Source organism: Equus przewalskii, chromosome 3, assembly GCF_037783145.1.
Source record: "Equus przewalskii isolate Varuska chromosome 3, EquPr2, whole genome shotgun sequence".
Lineage (NCBI taxonomy): Eukaryota > Metazoa > Chordata > Mammalia > Perissodactyla > Equidae > Equus > Equus przewalskii.
In genome coordinates this window covers 21,167,022-21,192,727 of record NC_091833.1, presented here as the reverse complement: position 1 = coordinate 21,192,727, position 25,706 = coordinate 21,167,022, and the positions used below count along the sequence as shown (strand labels likewise).

At 36.4% G+C, this 25,706-nt stretch overlaps 1 long non-coding RNA gene across 1 annotated transcript in view; it reads left to right on the top strand.

The window, feature by feature from the left end:
* The first annotated feature begins 1,515 nt into the window (after positions 1-1,515).
* Positions 1,516-25,706, top strand: part of LOC139082467 (uncharacterized) — a 135,169-nt gene continuing 110,978 nt past the window's right edge. The window contains exons 1-2 of the long non-coding RNA XR_011538497.1: positions 1,516-1,735; positions 15,926-16,030. This is a non-coding gene — a long non-coding RNA (uncharacterized lncRNA). The remainder of the gene's footprint in view (positions 1,736-15,925; positions 16,031-25,706) is intronic.

Here is a 25,706-nt window from a genome sequence, read left to right as displayed (position 1 = left end):
CCACTTCTTTCAGAACTCCAAGTCTTAAAGCGACTCAGAAGTTGAACGACATGGCCATTTTTTTAAAAGTAAAACACTTAGCTGGTTTTGCACTTAACTATTTCTGCTTTCCAGAAAATAGAAATAAATCTCTAGAACTGAACTAGGGTTCTACGAATATTCATACTTCAAAGTGGTCTCTAAAACTCCCTGATATTGATAGAAAATTTGTGTGTGATTGTGTCATATTCTATACAAAAGCTCTAAGGTTTTTCTTGGTTCTTGAAGGGGACCGCGACTCCCCAAAAAGTTAAGAATCTGTTCTAGAGGCTGGACATATATAAAATCAAGTTAAATTATCAAATTGGAAAGAAAAGAGGATTTTTGTAGTCATGGACAGAGGGGTAACGGAAAGCTGCCCAATTATACTGTAAAACTCCTGAAATGGTCCTGAATCTCAATTTGAAATTGAATACGTTGGGGAGTCGGAGGAAAGTCGTATTATAATAGATAGAGAAGCTAAAGGTTAGCGAAGAGGTTTCAATCCACGGTCGCTTTTACGTTTCCGATCAAGCCTCAGTTTGTACTCCAACAGACCTACCGGCTTTCTTGTTTTAAGATCTGGACAGCAGTCATAACCCCAAGACGAAACTTCTCTACATCAACAGAGTCTGACCAAGAATAAAATAATCATGTTTTCGAGATGAATCCACCATCATCCAGAGTCAGCAACTGCAACAAGTAACTTACATTTCCGTACCGCTTTGCAAAGCGCTTTCACGCGCTGCTTTCCACGTGCCCTCGCTACGTCCCAGGCGGGAAGGGGAGGACCGCAGCACCCTCTTTCTTGATGAGGAACGTTCTGGACTCTGAGGTGTGGGACGCTCACCAGGTTGCTCAGGAGACATTTTTCCACAGTCAGAGGCAGGGAGAAAGTTTCTGAGAGTGTTGGTGATGGAAGGAGGCTGTAATTATGACAGAGATGGGGGGAGCGCAGGATAGTGGGGGGAGACGTAAACACGTCAGCGCTGGAGGGCTGCTTCTGGGGAGGGATGGAAGCGGAGAGACCCCGGAAGGTAGCGTTAGGAGCAGCCTTCCTTCGGGGGCGACAGAAGCGGGCGGGCGCACAGTCTCTCAGACGCGAGGAAAACGGCGCGAGGAAAGAATCTAGAGGCTGCGAGGAGGCGAGCAGAGGACCTGCCTCAGGCGAGGGAAGCAGCGCGGTGGAAGTGCCGCATTCCGAGGAGGCCTGTTGGACTCGGGGCCCCTCCAGCGCCGGCCGCCCCTCTGGTCATTCTCCGCTCAGGGTCTCTCACCGCCCATTTGCTGACTCCAGCAAGACGCCCAGCTCCACTCCGCACCTCGGACACTACGCGCCACAAATTCAAAACTGAGTCCAGAGCCTCGCGGGCCCGAACGTCTCCCAGAGTAAGAGCCAGACGGACCAATCGAAGCCCGGCGGGCCCCAGACGTCCAAGCCGGTGGGCGTGGCAAAGGGATGAGGGTGGGACGATGCGGTGTTGCCATGACGACGGCTTCCGGGAGGGCAGGTTGAGGTGACTTCCGGCCGGAAGGCGAGACTCCGCGGGAAAAGCGCCTCTGGTTGGTAGACCGGTAGGTTTCTGGCTGAGGCCGTTTCCTCAAGAGCCACCGTGGGTCTGTGCTACGGTCACGCCACCGGCCTCCGTTTCCTTTATCCTCCTCTCTCACCAAACGCTTTTCCTGTCCAGTTATAAAGTCAAGTTGTTTCCCTAAGGTAAGCTTGTGGTACCACCACCCCCTCGGTCTATAGGGGGTAACGGAAACTGAGTCCCCTTTGTCACACGACGAGCGGATGCTGAAAAAGGAAAGGGAGAAAATTTGGAAATTTCTACCTCATTGTACACATTTTGTACCCTTTAAACATTGGGTTCAGTTTGAGTTCCATTTAAATTATAAATTCTGGTTCTTTCTGATGCCCAGATTCCATCTGAGCCAGGTAACGGGCAAAGACCTGAGTTTTTAAATTTTCTGTAACAGTCTCAAAGCTCGTCTGACAAATTCTTAATCTCCCATAAATCTAAAGGCAGATGGTAAGGCAGCAGGTGCCTTTTGAGCCCAAACCATTTCAAGAATCAACCTAATTCAGCTGAGTCTCCTCCTTTCTTTAAGAGAATTATTTTAATCTCAAATAGTTGAAACCGGCCGCTAAACATGGCTCCTTTGGTTCAACGTGTATCTCATTTGATGATGATGGTCTCACATAAATCTATCTCATGAAAGAAAATAAACATCATTGAAATGATAGAGGAGAAATAAGGCTTTCTACAGACAGATAATTCTTTTCTAAGAAGTCTTACTGCTTTAAAACACATCTTTTAACAAACCACAAAAGTCATCGTTAAATTCTTGTCACCAAAATCTAAAAGAAAACTTCAGCAGAACTTATCTGCTTATCAGGAGGAATTTCTTCCACTAGAGTTAAGGCAGGGAAGCATTTATGAAAGCTTAGATCTATGTGTTTAAGTTGCTGCCAACCCCTTTCTTAAAATTCCGTCTTCAAAACTCCCTGCTAATGAGCACTTTTCCAGCAGCTTGGATGAAACATTCTGAATAACTTCCTCAGCCTGAAGGTTAGAAATTTCATTAAATAAAAAATTAAATACATTAGAATACTTAGGTATGAAACATTAATGACCTGAGTAATACATTCTTCAGAAGAAGAGGCACTTAAGAAAACACAGGCCACCTGCATTGTGGAGCCATATAATGTGATGAGATTTGATAGATAGGCAAGAGATCAAAAAATGGCCAGGATTTCAAAAGAGAATGTGCCACAAGCTGCTTACTGCCTTCATAGACCATTTGAAAATCAAACCTTCAGCAGAAGCCCAAGAGGCCTCAGAGATGAACCAGAGCATCCTTGGGATGTCAGTATTGTACTGAACAAAGTCAGTTGGACTGTTATTTGTCTGGCAAGGAAAAAATGCCTAAATTTTACAAGAACTTCTGTCATTAATTTAACAATATATGGTGATTTTAGGATTTAGAAAGCAGAGAAAGGAGACTTGAACCTAAGTTAGATGTACTTGGGAAAAAGAATGTTCCCCCTAGTAGCAGACATTTTTTTATTTTGTATCCTCTGTTCCTCTCCCCTAGGTGTCCTCTCTCCTCTGCTTAGTTGAATCTTACTTACTCTTCCAGAACCAGGTCAAATTCTGAATTTTTTGAGATATAGCTCATAGTCAAAACTCTCTCTCCTGAAAAACCTACAGAATTATAGATACACTCTCTAAAGCGTTTTTGCTTTAGGCCTTGTAATCTTCCTTATCATTTATGTTGATGAATGTATCTTACATATAGTTTGCCTCATCTACCAGATTCGAAGGATCTTAGAATTATATTCACCACTGTTAGCTGACAGAGTGACTGGAACATGGTAAACATAATTTTGATGTAAAAAAGCCTAAGTTAAGATTAAGCTTAAATATAGTTGGTAGGTGTATTAGTTTGTTGGGGCTGCCGTAACAAAATACCACAGACAGCGTGGCTTAAACAGAAATTTGAGATCAAGGTGTCAGCAGGGTTGATTTCATTCTGAGGCCTTTCTCCTTGGCTTGTAGATAGACATGTCCTGCCTTTGTCTTCACATGGTCTTTCCTACATGCATGTATGCATCTATGTCCAAATTTCTTCTTATAAGGATACCACTTATACTGGTTTAGGACCCATCCAAAAGACCTCATTTTAACTTAATTACCTCTTTAAAGACCTTATCTCTAAATATAGTTGCATTCTGAGGTGCTAGGCCAGGTTAAGACTTCAACATATGAATGGAGGGGGCGGGGCAGTGCACAGTTCAGCCCATAACAATAGTCAACACTCAAAAAGCAGAAATGATTCAGAACAGTTATCTGTCACCATTAGAACTCTCATCTTTAAACCTATATATAACATAAATGTGTAAATCTGATTAATGTAAGATAATAGGGAGTGGTAGAGCCTGGGGTAAATCAGGGAATATTTGCCCAGACAAAAGACATTCAACTTAAAATTTGTAAACAAAACAAAACACACACCCCACCAAAACAATATTGAGCCATCCAAACAAAACGAACAGTTGAGTGGTTTTGGCTCACAGGGCATTGGTTTGCAAAAACCACCAGCATATTATTTCATTTGGAATTGATCATCTCTTATGGTGGATGCTAGACACATTAAGTATGTTTTAGCATATCCAAAGACATTATCCCCAGACCCATTGGTTCACACATAACTTTTTTATTGAGTACCTGCTGCGTTAAAGAAACTGTACTAAGTGCTATATTGTAATTAAAATCCATAAATTTGGCCACTTATATCCAAGAGTTACAAGGACATCCTATTTTTGAGATAATTTATTGTGTATAACTATGCATAATTAAGTATTTTTTGGTACAGCTTTATCCTGTAAATAAATTAGAACTCTGAAAAAAATTCCTTGTCAGCTTATGTCCCCTGATAAGTACAAGGCTCTGTCCTCAAGTATAAGTGTAGAGGAAATGAGACGTACACAAAAATAATTATAGTGCAAGATAAAAGTGAGACCAGAAGAGAATTATAAATAAAGTGCTGTAAGAAATTAGAGGATGAAAAGATTTCTTACAGCTGGGTGTGTTACTAAGGTATTTAATGCAGTTAAAATTAATGTTTCCCATGGCACCTGGTACTTCTAATATAGCATTAATCAGTGTGTTATATGGTAGTTATTTGCATATGTTCATATCTGCCTCAGTACATGCTGAAATACACAAGAATGTCTTAGTCTTTATATGCTCCAGTCTAGTGTTGCCCAAAAGTATGAGTTACCCAGGGAACTTTTTAAAAATAGACTTTTCTCAACTCTAGCTCTGGAGATTCTAATTTAGTAGGCCTGGAGGGGTAGTAGAGAATCTCTTATTTTGAAAATGTTTCTCCCACTTAATGATTCTGATTATCAGCCTCATTTGGAACCTTCTGCCCTAGAGCACCTAGTATATAGTATGCTCTCAATAAATTCTTGCCACATTAAATGAGCAGAGCTGTGATTTAGTAAGATTAATAAGACCCCAGTGTATAGGATAAATTAGAGTGGAAAAGATCCTAGAGGCAAGGAAATCCTATTACAGATGTCCAGCTAAGAGATGAAGCAGCCCTAAACTAGTATAGAGGTCATAGGAAAGGAGAGAAATGGATGAGAAACATCGAAAAGGTAGAATCTACAGAATTAGATGAAACTTGATATAATGTACTAGTTCCCAAAACATGGTGTGCCTAAGACTTACATGGAGTGTTTATTTAAAAAGCAGGTTGGTGGGCTCTGTCTGTGAACTCCTGTTTAGTTAGTCCAGCGTGAAGCACATGAATCTGCATTTTTTAAACAGTCTTCCCTCGTGATTTTGATTAAGGTTTTTAAATCCATTTCAGTTTAAGAACACACTGATCTGTTGACCATTTTAAGTGAGGAAGAGGGAAGATTGAAAAATAATTCTAAAGATTAAACCTTGAGAGAGAGTGAGAATAAGAAGCCATTAAAAGACACTGAGTATTTGGTTTAGAGGGAAATAAGTTTCATCCATGAAGCTATTCAGCAAGAAGAAATGCAGTGTAAGAGCCTGTGAAAGAGGTAGAGAGTGAAGAAAAAATTGGAAAACCTTTGTGATAATAAAGATTTCTAAGACAGAAATCAAGGAAAAAGAAGAGAGTTATGGAGAAAATTGAGAGCGTATTTCTCCCTTTAGAGATCTTGAAATGAAGGAGGCAGCACATGAAATAGAAGGTGGGAAGAAAACCTGGAAAAAAACAAAAAACAAGAGTCTCAAGCAAAGACTATTTCCATCACCTAGTGTGAATGAGAACTACAAGGGTTGTGGGGTGGACATGGGGAGACTTCTGGATTTAACATCTATCAGGTACTCTTTCATAGAGGGAGTTTCATAGAATTTTGTGGTTACTGTGGGTTGAAAAATAAGTTGATGGCAAGAAGATCTAAGCAGGGATGATTAAGCATACAATACACTGTGAAGCTAAAAAAGAGAGAGAGAAGAAGATATTTGCACCCACATGTTTATAGCAGCATTATTTACAATAGCAAAGACATGGAAACAACGTAAGTGTCCATGGATGGATGAATGGATAAAGAAGCTATGGTATATATTCAACAGAATGTTATTCCAACATAAAAATGAGGAAATCATACCATTTGCAACAACATGGATGAACTTTGAGGGCATTATGCTAAGTGAAATAAGTCAGACAGAGAAAGACAAATACTATATGATCTCACTTATATGTGGAATCTAGGAAAAAGAAACCTGAACTCACAGAAAAAGAGATCAGATTTGTTACCAGAGGGAGAGGGTGGAGGAAGGGGAAATTGGAGAAAGGTAGTTAAAAGGTAGAAACTTCCAGTTACCAGATAAATAAGTAGTAGGGATGTAATGTACATTATGATGACTCTAGTTAATACTGCTGTATAATATATATGAAAAGTAAGAGAATAAATTCTAAGACTTCTCATCACAAGGAAAAGAATTTTTTTCTTTTTTTACTTTCTCTTTTTATTGTATCTGTATGAGATGATGGATGTCAACTAAATTTATTGTGGTTATCATTTCAATATATGTAAGTCAAACAATTATGCTGTACACCTTAAACTTATACAGTGATATATGTCAATTATATGAATAAAACTGGAAAAAAAGTGAGACGTTGTCATTATATGAAAAATGTAACCCGTCAAGGAGCTTATATTCTGTTAGGGATTTCCATTTTTTATTTCAATTGAAAATAATTTTTGGGGGCCGGCCCAGTGGTACAGTGGTTAAGTGCACACATTCTGCTTCAGCAGCCAGGGTTTGCCAGTTCGGGTCCCGGGTGTGGACATGGCACCACTCGGCAAGCCCTGCTGTGGCAGGCATCCCACGTATAAAGTAGAGGAAGATGGGCATGGATGTTAGCTCAGGGCCAGTCTTCCTCAGCAAAAAGAGGAGGATTGGCAGCAGATGTTAGCTCAGGGCTAATCTTCCTCAAAAAAAAAAAAGATTTTTAAGAGCAGGATCAAAGGAAATAAAGAGATAAGAAGACCATGGCAAATAGTAAACATGCATCATTAGAAAAGCCTGGATTTTTCTAAGGTCTTTCCTGGATAGTAGGGAGGTAAAGGAAATGAATTAATAAGCTTAATTAAAAGTCTCCTTTTTAAGAAGTAAGAGAAAACGAAGGAATATAAGAAATTTCTGGAGTAGAGTCGTTAAGGTAAGCTTTAAAGAAGAAAATTTTGGAAGAAAACTAATATCCTTGTAGACTTAGCATCAAAATGGTGTTATAAACATTGTATCTTATATGCCAATCTTATAAGCTATCTGTAAGTACATAACTACTATGATAGTTTGTATCACAGACCTAGATTCAAATTCAGGTCTGCTGCTTACTAGATGTGTGTACAAGATGTGTGTACACATCTCGATTAAGATCTTATTATCTAAACTAGAAATTTATAATACTTGCTTCATAGCATTAAATAAAATGATATTATGTTAAATAGGTACCTGTCATATAGTAAGCATTCAATAAATGGTGACTTTTATTAAATGGATGACCTTATGAAAGTTACATAATTGCTCTGAATTTTTAAGTGTTCTCTGTCAAAAAGGAATAGTTATATGGATAAGGACATCCATACAAGCACATAAGGTTATCAAGAAGATTAAGTTAATAGAAAATGGGGGTTATTAGAAGATCTTGTAATATACTCAGCACATAAAAACACTCAGTAAATGGCAAATGCTACTGTTATGTCAAAAATCTCAAAATAATACCACTTACATATCTCAATTTTCACAGTGATTTGAAATATATTCTTTATATGGTCTTTTCAACAGTATTATGAAGTAGTCCCTTTTACAGATGAGAGTCAGAAAGCTTGAGTAACTTAGGGCCAAATATGGAACAGAGTCTTCTCACTCCCAGGACAGTTCTTTTTCACACCAAATAATATCTGACATTTAAGTCACAAACATTTTTTTAACTTTTTATTTTGAAATTTTAGATTCACATGTAGTTGCAAGTAATAGTACAGAGAGGTACTATTACTTGTGTACACCTTCACCCAGTTTCCCCCAATGGTAACTATATCTTGTATAGCTACGGTATAATATAACAACCAAGAAATTGATACCTACTGATCTTACTCAGATTCCACTAATTTTACATGTGCTGATTTATGTGCATGTGTGCATTTAGTTCTATGCAATTGTACCACATTTATAGATTCATGTAACTGTCATTACAGTCAAGATACAGAACTGTTCTTTCACAGTGAAGATTCCTTGTGTTGCATTTTCCATAGCTGCAAACCTTCCACCTAGATCCCAGCCACTAAACCCTGGCAGCCACTAATCTGTTCTGCATGTGTATAATTTTGTTACTTTCAGAATGTTATATAAATGGAATAGCAGTTGTAACCTTTTGAGATAGATAAATCTTATTGTTAATAAAATTTACATTTAAATTGTATCAAATAGGAATAAAGATATTTAAAAACAAAACACAAACCTTCTGTCTACTGGAGGAGTGGATCTTTTTCCAAGTCCTTGGCCTATAGATAGTAAGAGAAGGATTAGAGAAGTAAAACCACATGACAGCAGTTAGCAATGGCAAGGACACATTTCAAATCCTAGCACAATGGTTCTTGAGTTTCTAGATAGCACTTTTTCTCTTTAAAAATGGTTCAGTAGCCATTGGCTGCCTTTCTTCTGAAAATGCTCTCTTGTGAAAATGAACCTAGTTGTACATCTTGGGTGGATTTTTACTGTCACATCAGTGAATGTAGAAAAATTTATAAAGAAGAGAGTGATATCATGGAAAATGATGGAATAGGAAGTTTCAGGGCTTGCTCTCCCCACTAAAACAGCCATTAAAACTCTCATAATCAACGATTTTGGAACTCTCAAACCTGATCGGACACTTCCAGTAACCAGAGGAGTGCTTGATGAAGGGAGAGACTGCTCAAATTCAGTAAGATAGTGACATGAGTGAACCAGCTACCAACCCCCTTTGTTCAGCCCTGCCATGGTTGTGGGGATAGTGGCTTGCACATCTGAAGTAGCTGGCTGATGCCAGAACAGGCAGGAAGGACTTTGTCCTCCAGATTTTGGAGATTGTGCATTTTGGTCAGTCTGGCAGTTCCCTGAGGGACCAGTAAAGATGCTTGCTTTTGTTTCAGCCCCCTCAGGCAGCAGTGGCTTCACTATGGCTACCCTAAGAAGATTTAAAGAGATACTTTTCTTTCTTTTGGATCCAGACATTTAAGTAAATATCTGTCAGGTCACTGCCTAACTGCAGAGATAATGAAAGAGAAACTTCTGTAACCACATGGATGACTGCAGCCCTCAATAAGCAAAATTAGCAATCTCTGAAGAGTGGCAGAATCTAAGTTCCAGAGTTAATCCGTCGTAATACTCACAATGTCCACTTCTCAACAAAAAAAATTCCAGAGTATACAAATAAACAGGAAAGTATGGCCCATTCAGAGGAAGAAAAAAGAATTGTGATACAAATCATCTCTGAGGAAGCCTAGGCATTGAAGTTACTAGTCAAAGACATAACCCAACCATCTTAAATATGCTCAGTGAGTTAAAGGAAACCATGGACGAAGAACTAAGGAAGACCAGGAGAACTGTATATAAACAAGCAAGGAATATCAATAAAGAGATAGAAATTATAAAAACCAAATAGAAATTCTGAAGATGAAAAGTACAATAAATGAAATGAAAATTCACTTGAAGAGTTCAGTGGCACATATAAACTGCCAAAAGAGACAATAAGCTTACTTGAAGATTCAGCAATTGAAATTATCCAATCTGAGGCACAGAGAGGAAGAAGAATGAAAAAAATATACAGAGCCTTGGGGACATGGGAAACACTTTCAGGCATGCCAACACATGCATCATGGGAGTCCCAGGAGAGAACAGAAAGGGGCAGGAAAAATATTTGACAGTATATTGGCTGAAAACTTCTCAATTTTGGTGAAAGACATGAATATACACATCCACAAAACTCAAGGAATTCCAAGTAGTATAAACTCAAAGAAATCCACACCAAGATATTTTATAGTCAAATTCTCCAAAGACAGAGAATTTAGAAAGCAGAAAGAGATTTATTATGTATAAGGGGTTCTCAGTAAGATTCACAACTGATTTCTTATCAGAAATTATGAAGGGCAGAAGTGAGATAGCCAAGAATTCTATATCTGGAAAAACTATCTTTCAAAAATAAAGGAGAAATTAAGACATTTCCAGAGGAACAAAATCTGAGGGAGTTTACTACTATTAGATCTACCTTACAAGAAATGCTAAAGGGAGTTCTTCAGGCTGAAATGAAAGTAACTCAAAGCCATATGAAAAAATAAAGAACACTGGTAAAGGTAGCTACATAGGTAAATATTAAAACCAGTGTTATTGTACTTTGGATTTGTAACTCCTTATTTTTACTATGCGATGTAAAACCTAAATGCATGAAACAATAATTATACATGTATGTTAATACTACACAATGTAAAATTATATAATATGTCATAATAACAACATAAAAGGAAAGTGATGGAGATGTATAGGAGCAGAGCGTATACTATTAAAACTAAGTTAATATTATTCAAACTATGTTTTTATAACTTTAGGATATTAGTTGTAATCCCCAAGGTAACCACAAAGAAAATAACAGACACACACACATATATGAATCAAAATGGCATACTATAAAATATCAACTAAATACAAAAAAAAAGAGCAGTAATGAAAGAATTGAAGTTGAAAAAACATATCAGACATACAGAAAATAAATAGCTAAATAACAGAAGTAAGTCCTTATCAGTAAGTTTCTTGAGTGTAAATGGATTAAACTCTGCAATTAAGAGGCAGAGACTCTCAAATGGGTAAAAAACCCCATAATGCACTTGTATGCTCTCTTCAAGAGATTTGGTTTTGATATAAAGTCACAAAGAGTTTGACAGTAGAAGAATTAAAAGAAAAATTCCATGCAAATAGTTACCAAAAGAGAGTTAGAGTAGCTATTCTATTATCAGAAAGAATAGACTTTAAGTCAAAAAAGATTACAAGACAAAAACATTAGCTATATTGTAGTTCAATCTATCAAGAATGTATAATAATTATAAACTTACATGCATGTAACAACAAAGCCTCAAAATATATGAAGCTAATATTGACAGAATTTAAGGGAGAAACAGACAATTCTAAAATAATAGTTAGAGATTTCAATACCCCACTTTCACTAATGGACAGAAGAACCAGACAGTAGATCGATAAGGAAATAGAGGACTGAAAATAGGGACATTACTACTGACTTTACAGAAATAAAAGGGATTGTGAGAGAATGCTATGAAAAGTTGTATGCTAACAAATTGGATAACCTAGATAAAATTAATGAATTCCTAGAAACAAACTGCCAAACCCCACTCCAGAAGAAATAGAAAATCTGACTAGACATATATAACAAGTAAGGAGATTGAATCAGTAATCAAAAACCTCCCAACAAAGACAAGCTCAGTACCAGATGTCTTCACTGATGAATTCAACCACATATTTAAAGAATTAACATAAATCCTTCTCAAACTCTGCCAAAAGATTGAAGAAGAAAGAAAACTCTTTCTAACTGATTTTATGAGGCCAGCAATATCCTGATAGTAAAGTCAAACAAAGATACTACAAGAAAAGTAAACTACAGGGTAATATTCCTTATGAATACAGATGCAGAAATCCTCAACAATATACTATCAAACCAAATCCGGTGGCATGTTAAAAGGATCATATTCCATGGTCAAGTGGGATTTAACCCATGAAGGCTAGAGTGGCTCACTGTATTGAAATCTATCGATATAAGATACCATATTAATATAATGATGAAGTAGAACCACATGACCATCTCAATACAGAAAAAAAGCACTTGACAAAATCCAATATTTAATGATAAAACCCACAGTTAGCATCATACTCAATGCTGAAAGACTGAAGGCTTTTCCCCAGAGATCAGGAACAACAGCAGGATGCCCATGCTCACCACTTCTGTTCAACATAGTACTGGACATTCTCTCCAGAACAATTAGGCAAGAAAAAGGAATAAAGGAATCCAAACTGAAAGGAAGAAGCAAAATTATTTGTATTCACAGATGACATGATTATATATGTTACCTAAAAGAATACACATATGAGCCTGCACATGCACACACACACATTTTAGAGATAAATGAATTCAGCAAAGTTGCAAGATACAAAATCAACACACAAAATTACTTATATTTATATACACTAGCAATGAACAACCAGAAAAGGAATTTAGGAAAATAAATCCATTTACAATAGCATCCAAAAGAATAAAATAACATGCTTAGCAAAATAAATTTAACCAAGGAGTCACAAGACTTGTACACAAAGCATTTTGAAATAATTACTGAAAGAAAGAAGAGGCTGGCCCAGTAGCATAGTGGTTAAGTTCACATACTCTGCTTTAGTGGCCTGGGATTCACGGGTTTGGATCCTGGGCACAATCCTACATACTGCTCATCAGGCCATGCTGTGGCAGTGTCCCACATACAAAATAGAGGAAGATGGGTGCAGATGGTAGCTCAGGGACAATCTTCCTCAAGCAAAAAGAGGAAGATTAGTAACAGATGTTAGCTCAGGGATAATCTTCCTCAAGCAAAAAAAGGAAGATTGGTAACAGATGTTAGCTGAGCGACAATCTTCCTCACCAAGAATAAAAAAGAAATTAAAGAAGACATAAATAAATAGAAAAACATCCCATGTTCGTGGATTGAAAAACATAATATTGTTAAGATGACAATACTACCCAAAGGGATGTAGAGATTGTGTTCAATCCCCATGAAAATGCTGGTAACATTTTTTTGCAGAAATAGGAAAACTCATCTTGAAATTAAGGACTTTCAAGGGACCCTGAATAGTCAAAACAATCTTGAGAAGAAAAAGTTGGAAGACACAAACTTCTTGATTTTAAAACTTAGTACAAAGCTACAGTAATCAAAATAAGGATAGATATGTAGACCAATGGAATAGAATTCAGAGCCCAGAAATAAGCCCTACATACATGGTTAAATGATTTTCAACAAGAGTGGCAGGACTCTTCAATGAGAGAAAGAAAGGTCTCTTCACATCCTGTTGGGAAAACTGGATATCCATGCAAAACGATGAAGTTGGACCTTTACTTACACAATATGCAAAAATTAACTCAAAGTGGATTCAATGTTAGAGCTAAAGTGTAAAACTTTTAGAAGAAAACATAGGGACAAATTTGTATGACCTGAATTTGGCAATGGTTTCTTAAATATGACACCAAAAGCACAGTCAATGAAAGAAAATACACTGGACTGCATCAAAATTTGAAACTTTTATGCATCATAGAACACTATCAATGGAGCAAAAAGACAATCCACAGAATGGGAGAAAATATTTGTAAACCATATATCTGATAAGGGTATAATATCCAGAATATATGAAGAATTGCTACAATTCAGCAATTTAAAAAACACCACATTTTTTAAATGAGCAAAAGACTTGAATAGACATTTCTCCAAGAATATATACAAACAGCCAATAAGCAAAAAAACAAAAAACAAAAAACCTCCATTATTCATTAGGGAAATGCAAAATAAAACCACAATAAGATACCTCTTCACACCTAGGCGATGGCTGTTATTAAAAAAAAAAAAAAAGAAGCAAGGAAAAAGAAAAAGTGTTGACAAGTATGTAGAGAAATTGGAACTCCTTTTCATTGCTGTTGGAACTCTAAAATGGTGCAGCTGCTGTGGAAAATAGTTTGGCAGTTACTCAAAAAGTTAAACATAGCAATTCCACTCATAGGTATAGGGATTCATAGGGACTGAGTCATAGGGACTCAAACAGATTCTTGTACACCAGTATTCAGACAAACATTATTCACAGTTACCAAAAGGTAGAAACAACCTAAGTGTTCATCAACAAATGAATGGATAAACAAAATGTAATATATTCACACAATGGAATATTATTCAGCCGTAAAAAAGCAATGAAGTTGTGATACATATCACAAGATGGATGGAACTGGAAAATATTATGCTAAGTAAAATAAGCCATATAGAAAAGGGCAATATTTTATGATTTCAAAAGTTATGTTTCATAAAGACAGTAAGCAGATTAGAGGATACCAGGGGCAGGATTGGAGGAGGTCAAATGGAAAGTTACTGCTTTATAAGTACAGAATTTCTGTTTCGGATGATGAAAACATTCTGGAAATAGTGGTAATGGTTGCACAACATTGTGAATGTACCAAATGCCACTGAACTTATAGTGGCAAATTTTATGTATATTTTACCACAACAAAAAAATTATGTGATTAAGAATGTGTAGTTACTATTTTTGAGAATCACTGCTCTAACCTACAGGTTAATGAGAAAACCCATTGGTTTTCTTTGTTCCGATTATATATCTTTTAATCTTATTTAGGTTTTCCAAATAGATTTTTCCTTTGAGAATAAAACATAATGACCATGCATCAGGAATATTCTAGTATTCTGGTATTAATTTTATAAATTAATGACATACCTTTCAAATACAAATAATTCTCAGAAGAATTTGGTGACACTGGCTTAGTTTTTTTGGGTTTGATTAGGCTTGACTGAGCTGGAGTTGTGAGGCTGAGAGTCCAGAATACAGAGTATTTAGGTAATAGTAAACCTGGAACCCTGGTGGAAACTGAGTACTTGACTTGTGTCACACAAGCAGAGTGATTCAGATGACCTACTTAACATTGTCTATTGAAATAAGAACTCTAAAAGCATAATTCATGTTACCTTTTTAATAGGATGGGATAGGCTGAGCTGCAGCAACACATCCCTGTATTTGCCTGGTGTTACCTTCTCATCAACAGCTAACTACCAGAGTGGTTAGAAAGTTCTTGTATTTAGTCCTAACCTAGCTACCTTGGAGGCTAATGTAGATTTGGTGTGATGGTGATACAGCATTGGCATTTTCATACTCATCTATATTTGAAAAATTTCCTCACAGTGAGCTAGCTATGTGATGTTTCAAGTAAGGTTAGACTTCTTGAAATTTTGCTTTAGTCTATTTCAGACAAAATAAGGAAATGTTTTCTGTATAGACATGAGATATTTATAGGTTTTGGAGATTCATTATTTCACAGTATTGGCAAAATTCAGTAGTAGAACTCTCAACTTTGATAGTGGTAAGTATCAACCTCAAGGCTAGTGTTAAATACAACTGTGTGAATTATTAGTTGTGTGTTCTTAAGCAGTTCGTTTAACTCAGTTTCAGCATCTGGAAATGGGACAATAGTCCCTACCACATGGGATTCTTGTGAGAATAAAATGAGAAAGAGAATGAAAAGTACTTTACACAATGTCTGACACCTTGGAGGTTATTATTAAAGGCAGTTGTCATTGATTAAATACTACTTGCCTTTCCTACCTTTATGCAATTTTGTGAATATCAGATGAGATAACATGAAAGCTTTCTGAAACTTATAAGGTTACACATTGATATACATTTGACAACTGATTATAGATCTTGTTCTCTTTTTTGGACTGTTGTCACTAACATATAATTAAGTGTTTAATGATATACTTCCTTTCATTTTATCAGGGTGTTAATATCATCTCCCAAACAAGAATGTGTATACTGCTTGAGCATAGCTAAGTTTCACGGCTTGTATTTCTTTTCTCTTTCCTACATCTAGCACAGTACTATGTACTTTAATAAAATAGTAACTATTTGTTTACTTTTAGCAATTGGTGATTTCTAAGCAGGCCCTTAAGTATATCACAAGATCAATTAGAATTAACAGTCACTCTGAACATGCGATTGCTGCTACATTCTTGAGAATTCCCATTTCTCGAAGATGACCTTCCTGTATATCCCAACAGATGCAAACCTGACAAAAGTGATTCATACGTTTCCAGCCCATGACACAGATCTTTGCAACATGCCCTGCTGTCCAACACACTCTAAAACTAAAGCTACTGAAATAAGTAAGTGTATTACTTATTTAGTTGGAATATTCCTTAACAAATAGAAAACTCCATTACCAAGCCTATTTATAGAGTTGGTTTAATATTTGTTCTCATGTGCAATCTCAGATACTGCTTCCACTAAAAAACTTTTTATCTGAATATAGTTTTCAAGAAATTAGCATAGTACATACCCCATAATATGTTGTCAGTCATTTTTTTGTGGAATTAATGATAATATTGAGTCAGTAGCTCAAGAGCTAAGAGTCTAACTTTGAAGTAAAAAAGTTTTGAATTCTCAACTGTGCCATTTATTAGCTATGTGATGTGAGTAATGTAGTTTAACTCTGTAAGACAAGGTTTCTTCTTTTTAATGGGCATCATAATAGCTATCTCATAGGTTTGTTGTATTAAATGAGATAATCCAGGTACAGCACTTAGCACAATTCCAGATACCTGGTATGTACACATTAAGAGTAAGTTCAATTGCAGTAAAAAAAAAAAAAAAAAAAAAAAAGATTTAATCTCAAAATTACTTAAAAATTTGAAAAATGTATTCTGAAATATGAAATTTCAAGAGAGGACAACTCCCAGGTTGGTTATTTCAGCTGCCCAGTGGCGTCATCAGGATCCATCAGGATTATCATTGTTCCACTCTACTATCCTCAAAGTGCTAGCCCTTGTCTTCAGACTAGCTTTCTTCACGGTCACAAGATGACCGCTGCAGTTTCAGTATTCAAATCCAGTCAGAACAGCATCCTGCAAAAGAAAATACCATCTCTTCATGCGTGTTTCTTTTTAAGAACAAGGAAATCATTCTTAGAAGCCTTCTAGCACACTTGCCTTCATGACTCGTTGACTGAGTCACATCCTCACCTCCTAAACAATAACAGGCAAGGAGAAAAAGATAATGAATTACCTAAGGATGGGCTTAAACAAATCAAGATTTATCCCTGAGTTTTGGTTATGTCACTTTTTTAAAGGGTGGATGCCTAAACAAAATTGGTGTTCTGTTAACTGGGGGAAATGGGTATATACTATAGCTATTAGTCTGTGAAATAGAATATTTGCCATTTCTTTTTTATCCTCACACGAAGGAGATTCAGATATGTGAATCACTGCTCAGTTACTTCCCATCACTCTTGTCATCAGCTTATTAGACAAACTAATGCCAATTTCATTCTTTTTTCAATCTTTTAAAAAAATATTTCATTCTGTTATGTTCTGCTACTGGCAGAGGTTACTGAAGTGTCACAGCTAAAAATGTCAAATACCTAAGCATATCAGGTTTACCTGAGACAGATCAAAAACATAATGACATGATAACTGTAGCTATTTTTTAAGGTGAATTTTATCTTTGGATGGAAGAAAATTAATAACATTACTGTACCTGACTTATAAATACAAAATCTTGCTTTCCAAGCTAAAAACAAATCCGTTAGAAAGCTATTTTTCAATTTACTTTCAATCTGGATTAGAAAATCTGTTGTATTAGCAGCACCACAATGAGAACCAGATACATTACAATATATTTGTGAAGGAATACAAGGAATGGTCCACAAAACATTTTTCATTATGCCAAAGAATTTATAAAAGAGAGAAGTGTGATTATATAGTAATATATTTGGGAAACATTAATTTCCCTTTTTCCTTCCTCCATACCTCCATTTAAAAATCTATTTGCCCACAACTAGAATGACATGCAACTAAGATATACAACTGTGCATGGGGGGGCGGGGGGGTTGGGGAGATAGAGCAGAGAAAAAAAAAAAAAGATTGGCAACAGTTGTTAGCCCAGGCGCCAGTCTTAAAACAAACAAACAAACAAACAAAATCTATTTGCTACTATGAATTTGGCTTGATATGGAAATAATTTTCATAAGAAACCCAAGAAATTGAGGTAATCTTTTTACCATATTTCTGTGCAATCTATAAAATTGAAAAGATACAGACCGTGGAAGCAACTGGAGAAAAGAGTGGGACATGATTTAGGAGAAAAAGGATAAAATTCATTGAAAAAGAAAAATCCCCCTAAAAATAACCCACTTGTTAGAAATTTTCTTGGTTTTGTACCACCATCTTCTTTTTGTCATGGAGAAGTGCTACTGATAGTATGTCTCATTGGAAGCATTTTTTAAGCATCTGTAATGCAGATGACTAATATAACAGATATTAATACAGATTTCTTTTGTAAATGACCATGATGTGTGGTAAAATCAGAACTATTTGAAGAATAAGGCATCATATCTGCAATGAAAATTTTTATGTTAAAATTTTTTTTAGAAAGAATTCTCAAATGGGGCTGTTAATATTTGTCAATGTATTTTCTAAAAGCAGCAATTTTTAATTGGTATGTTTAGCTCATTTACATCTAATTTAATTATTGGTGTGCTTAAATTTAAGTCTACCGTCTTGATGTTTGTTTCTGTATGTCCCTTCTATTCTGTGTTCCTTTGTTCCTCCTCTCCTATCTTGTTTTAGGTTAATCAAGTATTTTTTTTGGTTTCTATTCTATCTTCTCATTTGGCTTTTTTGATCATACGTAATTGTGTTGTTATTTTATTGGTTGCTTTAGAGATTAAATATGTGTACTTAAGTTATCACAGTCTACCTCGGATTAATATTATACTGATTTACTTACAATGTAAAAACCTTACAGTGGTGTAATTCTATTTACTTCCCTCTCATCCTTTGTACTATTTTGTTATATGTTTTACATCTACACATATCATAAATTCCACAGTATATTACTTTTACTTTAAACAGTTAATTGACTTTTTAAAAATTGTGGTAAAATAACATAAAATTTATCATCTTAACCATTTTTTTAAAGTGTCTAGTTCAGTAGTGTTAAGTACACATTGTTGTGCAACTAATCTCTAGAACTCTTTTTTTATCATGCAATGCAGAAACTCTATACCAATTAAACAACAGCTCCCCATTCCCTTTCCCCCAAGCCCCTGGCACCCACCATTCTGCTTTCTGTCTGTTATGAATTTGACTACTCCAGTTACCTCATATAAATGGAATCGTACGGTATTTGTCTTTTTGTGATTGGCTTTTATCATTTAGCATAATGTCCTCAAAGTTCATCCATGTTGTACCATGTGTGAGGATTTCCTTTATAAGGCTGTTATTTTCCACTTTTTGTTATAGTAGCCATCCACATGGGTAAGATGTAGTATCTCATTGTGGCCTAACTTTAAGGGATTCACCCCTTAAACTCTGACTCATCATTACTGGGTAGCCACTGAAGGTATTTCAGCCTTTTAGCTGTTGCTTCCCTCTAGGTTTCTTGGATCTCACCCTGCACATGCAGAGTTCAGGAGTCAGTCAAGGATTTGCAGGGAGGTATTATGCAGATTTTGGAGCTGCTCTCTCTGCCTCACCCAACTCTCCATGGCTTCCCCTTTTTGGAGACTCCCTCTATCAATTTCCAGCTGCTCTAGCAGCCTTAAACTCCAACTTCTGACGACTCAGCCCAAAAATCTACTGCTTTCTGCTTAAGCTCTATTCCCTGTTCACCATTCAGACTGAGAAATAACCTTAGAAAAAAGTTGGAAAGATGTGGATATCACCTATTGGCTTCTGTTCTTTGAAGGATTGTATCCCCTTCAGTTTCTACCTGCTATTGATCACTTCACAGTGGCTTCAAATGGTTTTTTTCTTATATTTTAGTCAGAATTCATAATTGTTATTGTTGAAAGGGTATCTAATTTGAGATACTTTACTACTTATAAATGCCAGAAGTCATTAAAGCAGTAGGTTTTTTTCCTGAGAAAGATTCTCCCTGAGCTAACATCCATTGCCAATCTTTGTCTTTTTCTCACTTGAGGAAGATTAGCCCTGAGCTGACATCTGTGCCAGTCTTCCTCTATTTTGTCTGTGGGTTGCTGCCGCAGCATGGCTGATAAGTGGTGTAGGTCCACGCCTGGGATACAAACCTTCAAACCTGGGCTGCCGAAGAAGAGCACGTGGAACTTTAACCACTAGGCCACAGGGCCAGCCCCATTAAATTAATATTTTTAAATGGAAAAACAAAGTTTCGGTTTCTAAGATATTATTTGTTATTGTATGCAGCTATGTTTAGAAAAGCAAACAAAAAGTAAAAACATACTAGAATGGGGAAAGAATTAGGTAATATTCTTTCAAAAATAATTTCTGGTGTTTTAATATGACTGCATAAAAGTATGGACAGTGATGGGCATGAAAATGTACTGCTTAGATCTCCTGCTGCAGGGAACATAGTTGACTGATGGCCCCAGATGTTACCTTTTAGAATCCACTCTCAAGTTTGTACCTAGGCCATAATTCCCAAGTGATCTTTCCAGGCAATGACTGCATATGGTGGGGTTGAAATGCAGGTCCTTTCCTATGAGATGCAGGACTTCTTTAATGGGATACTTTTGCTGAAGGACTCCTCATTGGCTGGGCCAAAACTTTCCTTAGAACTGCGCTGCAGTCTTAGACTCGTCTTACCCAGGCCTCCTTCCTTCCCTTTCTCCATTGCAGGTACCAGAACTGTATCACAGTCTGAAGGCTCTCTTGCCTTCTTGCTCCCTTCTCTTCACTTTTTTGTTTTTTATTTTTTTTATTTTTTTTTAAAGATTTTATTTTTTCCCTTTTTCTCCCCAAAGCCCCCCGGTACATAGTTGTATATTCTTTGTTGTGGGTCCTTCTAGTTGTGGCATGTGGGACGCTGCCTCAGCGTGGTCTGATGAGCAGTGCCATGTCCGCGCCCAGGATTCGAACCAACGAAACACTGGGCCACCTGCAGCGGAGCGCACGAATTTAACCACTCGGCCACGGGGCCAGCCCCTACTTCTCTTCACTTTTTATAGGTAAATCACCTAATAAATCTTTTGCATGTCTAATCCCATTTTGGCATCTGCTTCTTGGAAGACCCAAACTAACATAGAAACACAAACCCAAACTATTGAAAGAAAATGGACCAAAATGATGACTTAAAAAAAAAAAGGAATGTTCTTACAGAAAAATTCCAAAAGGTTTATGTAGATATTCCCTCCTCCAGGAGGTAGAGCTTAATTCTCCTCCTTTTGAATTTAGGCTGGGCTTAGGGACTTGCTTCCGATGAATAAAACAATATTTGACAGACCTTTTTTTTTTCTTTTATCATCCCCCCCCCCACACACACATAGACACACACACAAGACTTTTTAGATATTCTTTCCTAAAGCCCTCACACCCCTGATGAAATTTTAATACCACAAATATACTGTACATGTTTATGTACTATATGTATATCCATGTTTTATGCATAAAGCAAGTTAGACTTTTTTTTGCTGCCAAGAATGAATTTTTACTCCTTTGAGACCGTTGTAATAATTCTCAGTCGGAATGCATGGAATAGAGTGAGGAAAGGGAAAATTTCTAACTTACTGTGGAGAAACCTGCCAGATACCACCTTACCCAAATGATCAAAGTTAGTGTCACCAGTAATAAATCCTGCTAATGCCATATACCCCCAGTATGACACAACGAGAAGGGCATTTTGCCTCTGTGGTAGTCTTTCCAAAAAATCATAACCCCTGTCTTGTCGTGAGAAAACATCAGACAAACCCAAATTGAGGGACATTCTACAAAATATCTGACCAGCACTCTTCAGAAGTGTCAATATCATGAAAAACAAGGAAAGACGGAGAAACTGTCTTAGATCATTGGAGACTAGGAGGACATGACCACTAAATGCAATGTGGTATCCTAAATCCTGTAATAGGAAAAGGACAGTAGTAGAAAAATGGGTGGAATCTGAATGAAGTCTGTAGTTTAGTTAATAGTATTGTATGAGTGTTAACTTTTTAGTTTTGACAAGTGTACCATGGCTCTTTAAGATAATATTAAGGAAAGCTGGGAGGTAAGGATATAAGGGAACTCACACTGCTCTTTGTAACTTTTCTGTAAATCTAAAATTATTCCAAAGTAAAAAGTTTAAAAAAAGGAATGTTCAAAAAATAAACATCATTGTGTCACCTGTATTTATTGCATGAAAATAATGGTACAAATATTAAAAGAGGAGTAAATATGTAGAGATCAATAGAATTGTAAATTTAAAGCTAGTCTGAAAATGTGAATTTTTTAGATATAATAGCATTAGATGAAAAAATACAATAGATGTAGCATTTCTCAAATTAGAGAAGGCTTGATGCAGTGTCTCATGACATCTGTGCACAATTAATTCAAATTGTCGTGAGTATAGGCAGAGTCACATGGATTCAAAACTGGCTGGAGAACCATAAAAAAATTGATAAGCCATAAATGAAAATGTATAAAGCTGGGGACTATGTCTAGGTGCTGCAAGGATCAGTGTTATGTCCTGTCTTATATAGCTGCTGCATTAATGATGTAGAAGAAGGAGTAAAAAGCAATGTTAATGAAATTCACAGATGATATTAAATTGGGAGATGACGCAAATAGCAGTAAGGGCAGCAGAGCAATATACAGGTACCCAGAGAGCTTAGAAATATGGAGTGGAAACAACAAAATGAAATTCTGACCCTCCAGAATAGAAACTACTACTGAATTAGGCGAAAAACAATAAAACAAAATAGGTATTCAAAGGGAGCAAGATCTGAAAGTCATCAAATGGTCAAAAAGACCTAAGGGTGAAAATGAATAACAAAGTAGGTATGAATTTATGATATAATGATTTTGAAGATTATGACTATATATACTGCATGCCACAGAAAAAGAAGAGAATTGTCTGTTCTTCATACCTCTAGTAAAATGACATCTAGAAGACAGAACTCATTTTGTGTCAAGTTGGTACCTAACCACTGTCGACAAATTATAAGTAGTAATAAAAATGATTAAGCCTTAGAACACTGCAGGCAAGTATATTCATCTTCAACAAATTATACTGAGTTATTTTACCAGTCTTTCCATTCATAACTGCTGATTCCACTTCATATCCCATGTAGGTGACCCTTCCTTCCTCAGATGTATAACTTATACTAAGCCTTAGAGCCACTTATTTAACTCTTTTTAACCTTCTCCCTTCTCTCCCAAATTAAATTCACAAATTGATTCTTTCTAGTATGTTCTCATTTTCAGTTATATTAAACTACATATAGGCTCTCTTGATTACTTACTAAAACTGACTTAGGCCTATGTCACATCTACATCCCAAAGTTGCAAGCCTTATTTGCAGATGTATGCATATGCCCCCACCAGCAGCCCTAGAACAAAGAGCATAAACAAGAGTAACATCTGAGATGTGTTGTAATTGAGACCTAAGTGAATAAAAATTAAAAGAAAAAAAACCCGCAGATCAGAATTGCTATAGCAGTGCAATATTCTAGTGATCACAGGATAAACCAGGAAACCCTAAGACGTTATCACCCATTGGCAAGGAGTCATTCAGAATAATAAATCAAGAAATCTCTTTTCTGGATGACCACAATATACATATTAAATGTTATAGAATAGATGCTTTTTAAAGAGTTTTCTCAACATGAAAATGTCTCTATGAATCTTCATTGTTTTATGGTTTAAGAATACTTACTTCTTTAACTTCTACACTGAAAAATATTTATAATACTGAAGGCACACATAAGGTTTAGGCTCAGTAAGTTCCAACTAGCAACAAAGTTAAGAATCAATGTGTTAGAAGAAATATTTGAGATCTTGCTCAATTTCTTCCTTTTATGTCTAAGGTCATGAAGGGCAGAGAGGTGAAGAAAGAAACACCCCACATTGTTGGGGAAAGCGTGTTAAACAATAAAATATATTGATCTTTTATTTTTGAGCAACTGAGGAGAATCCTATATCTGGTGGGAGATTGGAACAAATCATTTCTAAGGTCCCTTCCCATGCTTTGAGCACGTTTTGTGTTAGTCATTTGGCTCCTTGAATGCGCGTAGAATACAAACACAATATGATAGTCTCAAAATCTTTACAAAACTAAACACAATATCATCCATCCATTTCTTTCAATAAACCTCCCCACTGTGGAGATATAGCTCTTCAATATGAAATATAGCAAATTTCATATATATACTACAAGAATGTATAAAGTGCAACAAGAACTGTTCCCTCAGTTCAGGCTCTAGTTGCCTAGGTCATATGCTTGGTTATTGCATTATTCATTATGAGACAGCCTAGCCTTAAACTCATAACATACAGAACCCAAACACCAGAAGGGCAGGGCGATTAAAAGTCTAGATGTAAGCATATTTGTCATTAATTCTTTGAAAAACTTTGTGACAAGAAATAAAAAGGGGCATGATGCTTCTATACCTGAACTAGTTCATACTGTTCAACATTGTCTTAGACATGTTATAGCAAATTCCAAGAGGATGCCTTCTTTATATTCCTTGAGGTACCACTGTCATAATTTGATCCTTACCCATCTGTCAGAGGCATAGCTGTCATTTTTGCAGTCACTTCAACAAAAGGTAGTAAACTGATCATGTCCACTGATTTAAAGCATAGAAGAATGTGGTTTACTGTTGATATTAAACGCCTAATTTTGCTCATCCAGAACTTAATTTCTTTAGGAAGCCACATATTCCTCAGTATCTTTGTCATCCTAGATGCCATTAGTTACCTACTTCTTGATTTTTATTTAGGTCTTAACATCTGCATCTCTTCCTTAGAAATTAAGACTAATCCCTTGACCATGAGCTTTCTCCTGCCTCCATAACATTTTATCTTTAAATCTTTCACAGTGTCATAGCCAAAATATTAGGAACCACTTTGAGTATTTGTAGCTGAGAAGGGCTCCTGATCTTAGGTAGCGTCAGTTATCTTTCATTTTAGTTACTTCCCAAATATTCTTCATAAAAACAACAGACCTGAATTTTGGCCCTTACCACCTTCTTGTATTTCCATCAAATGATTTTTTTTTTTTTGAGGAAGATTAGCCCTGAGCTAGCTGCTGCCAATCCTCCTCTTTTTGCTGAGGAAGACTGGCCCTGAGCTAATATCCATGCCCATCTTCCTCTACTTTAGATGTGGGACACCTACCATAGCATGGCTTGCCAAGTGGTGCCATGTCTGCACCCAGGATCCAAACCGGAGAACCCCGGGCCACCAAAGTGGAACGTGTGCACTTAACAGCTGCGCCATCAGGCCAGCCCCCAATCAAATGATTTTTATACGGGGTTGCAAAACAGAAAAATAAACTGAGCAACAAAATATTTGTTACAATCAAATGCAAACTTAATTAAATGGTAATGAGATTAAATTGTTTGGGCTTTTTTCTTTGTTTTTGTTTTGTTGGGATATTTTGCAGTAGCAAGATTTTATTAGTCCATTCATTTCATTCTGCAAAACTACAGATTTCTCTGAACTTAAATGTTTGTATCATGGTGGGTGGTAGATTTCTCATACTGACTGCACCACCTGGAAACATCTTTGAGTATAAGTGCCAAACAGACTTCCTGATTCTTCAGATTTTGTCCTAAGACCTATTGCCTTAGCTTGTGACTCCTGACCCTCTCTGCAATAAACCAGTCAAAATCCACCCTCTAAGAAATCCCAAGATTTCTCTGGGTGTTTCATTCACTCTGAAGCTTTGCTCTCATGGTCTCTTTTCATCATTCTTCTTGCTTTACCCCAGCTGTCATCACCTGTGATATATTGATCTTTATATAGGCATGAATTGGAGTAGTCTTATGAAACTCGCACTTTTAAATAAATTATATTTCTAAAATATTTTATATTTGTAAACTTCAAG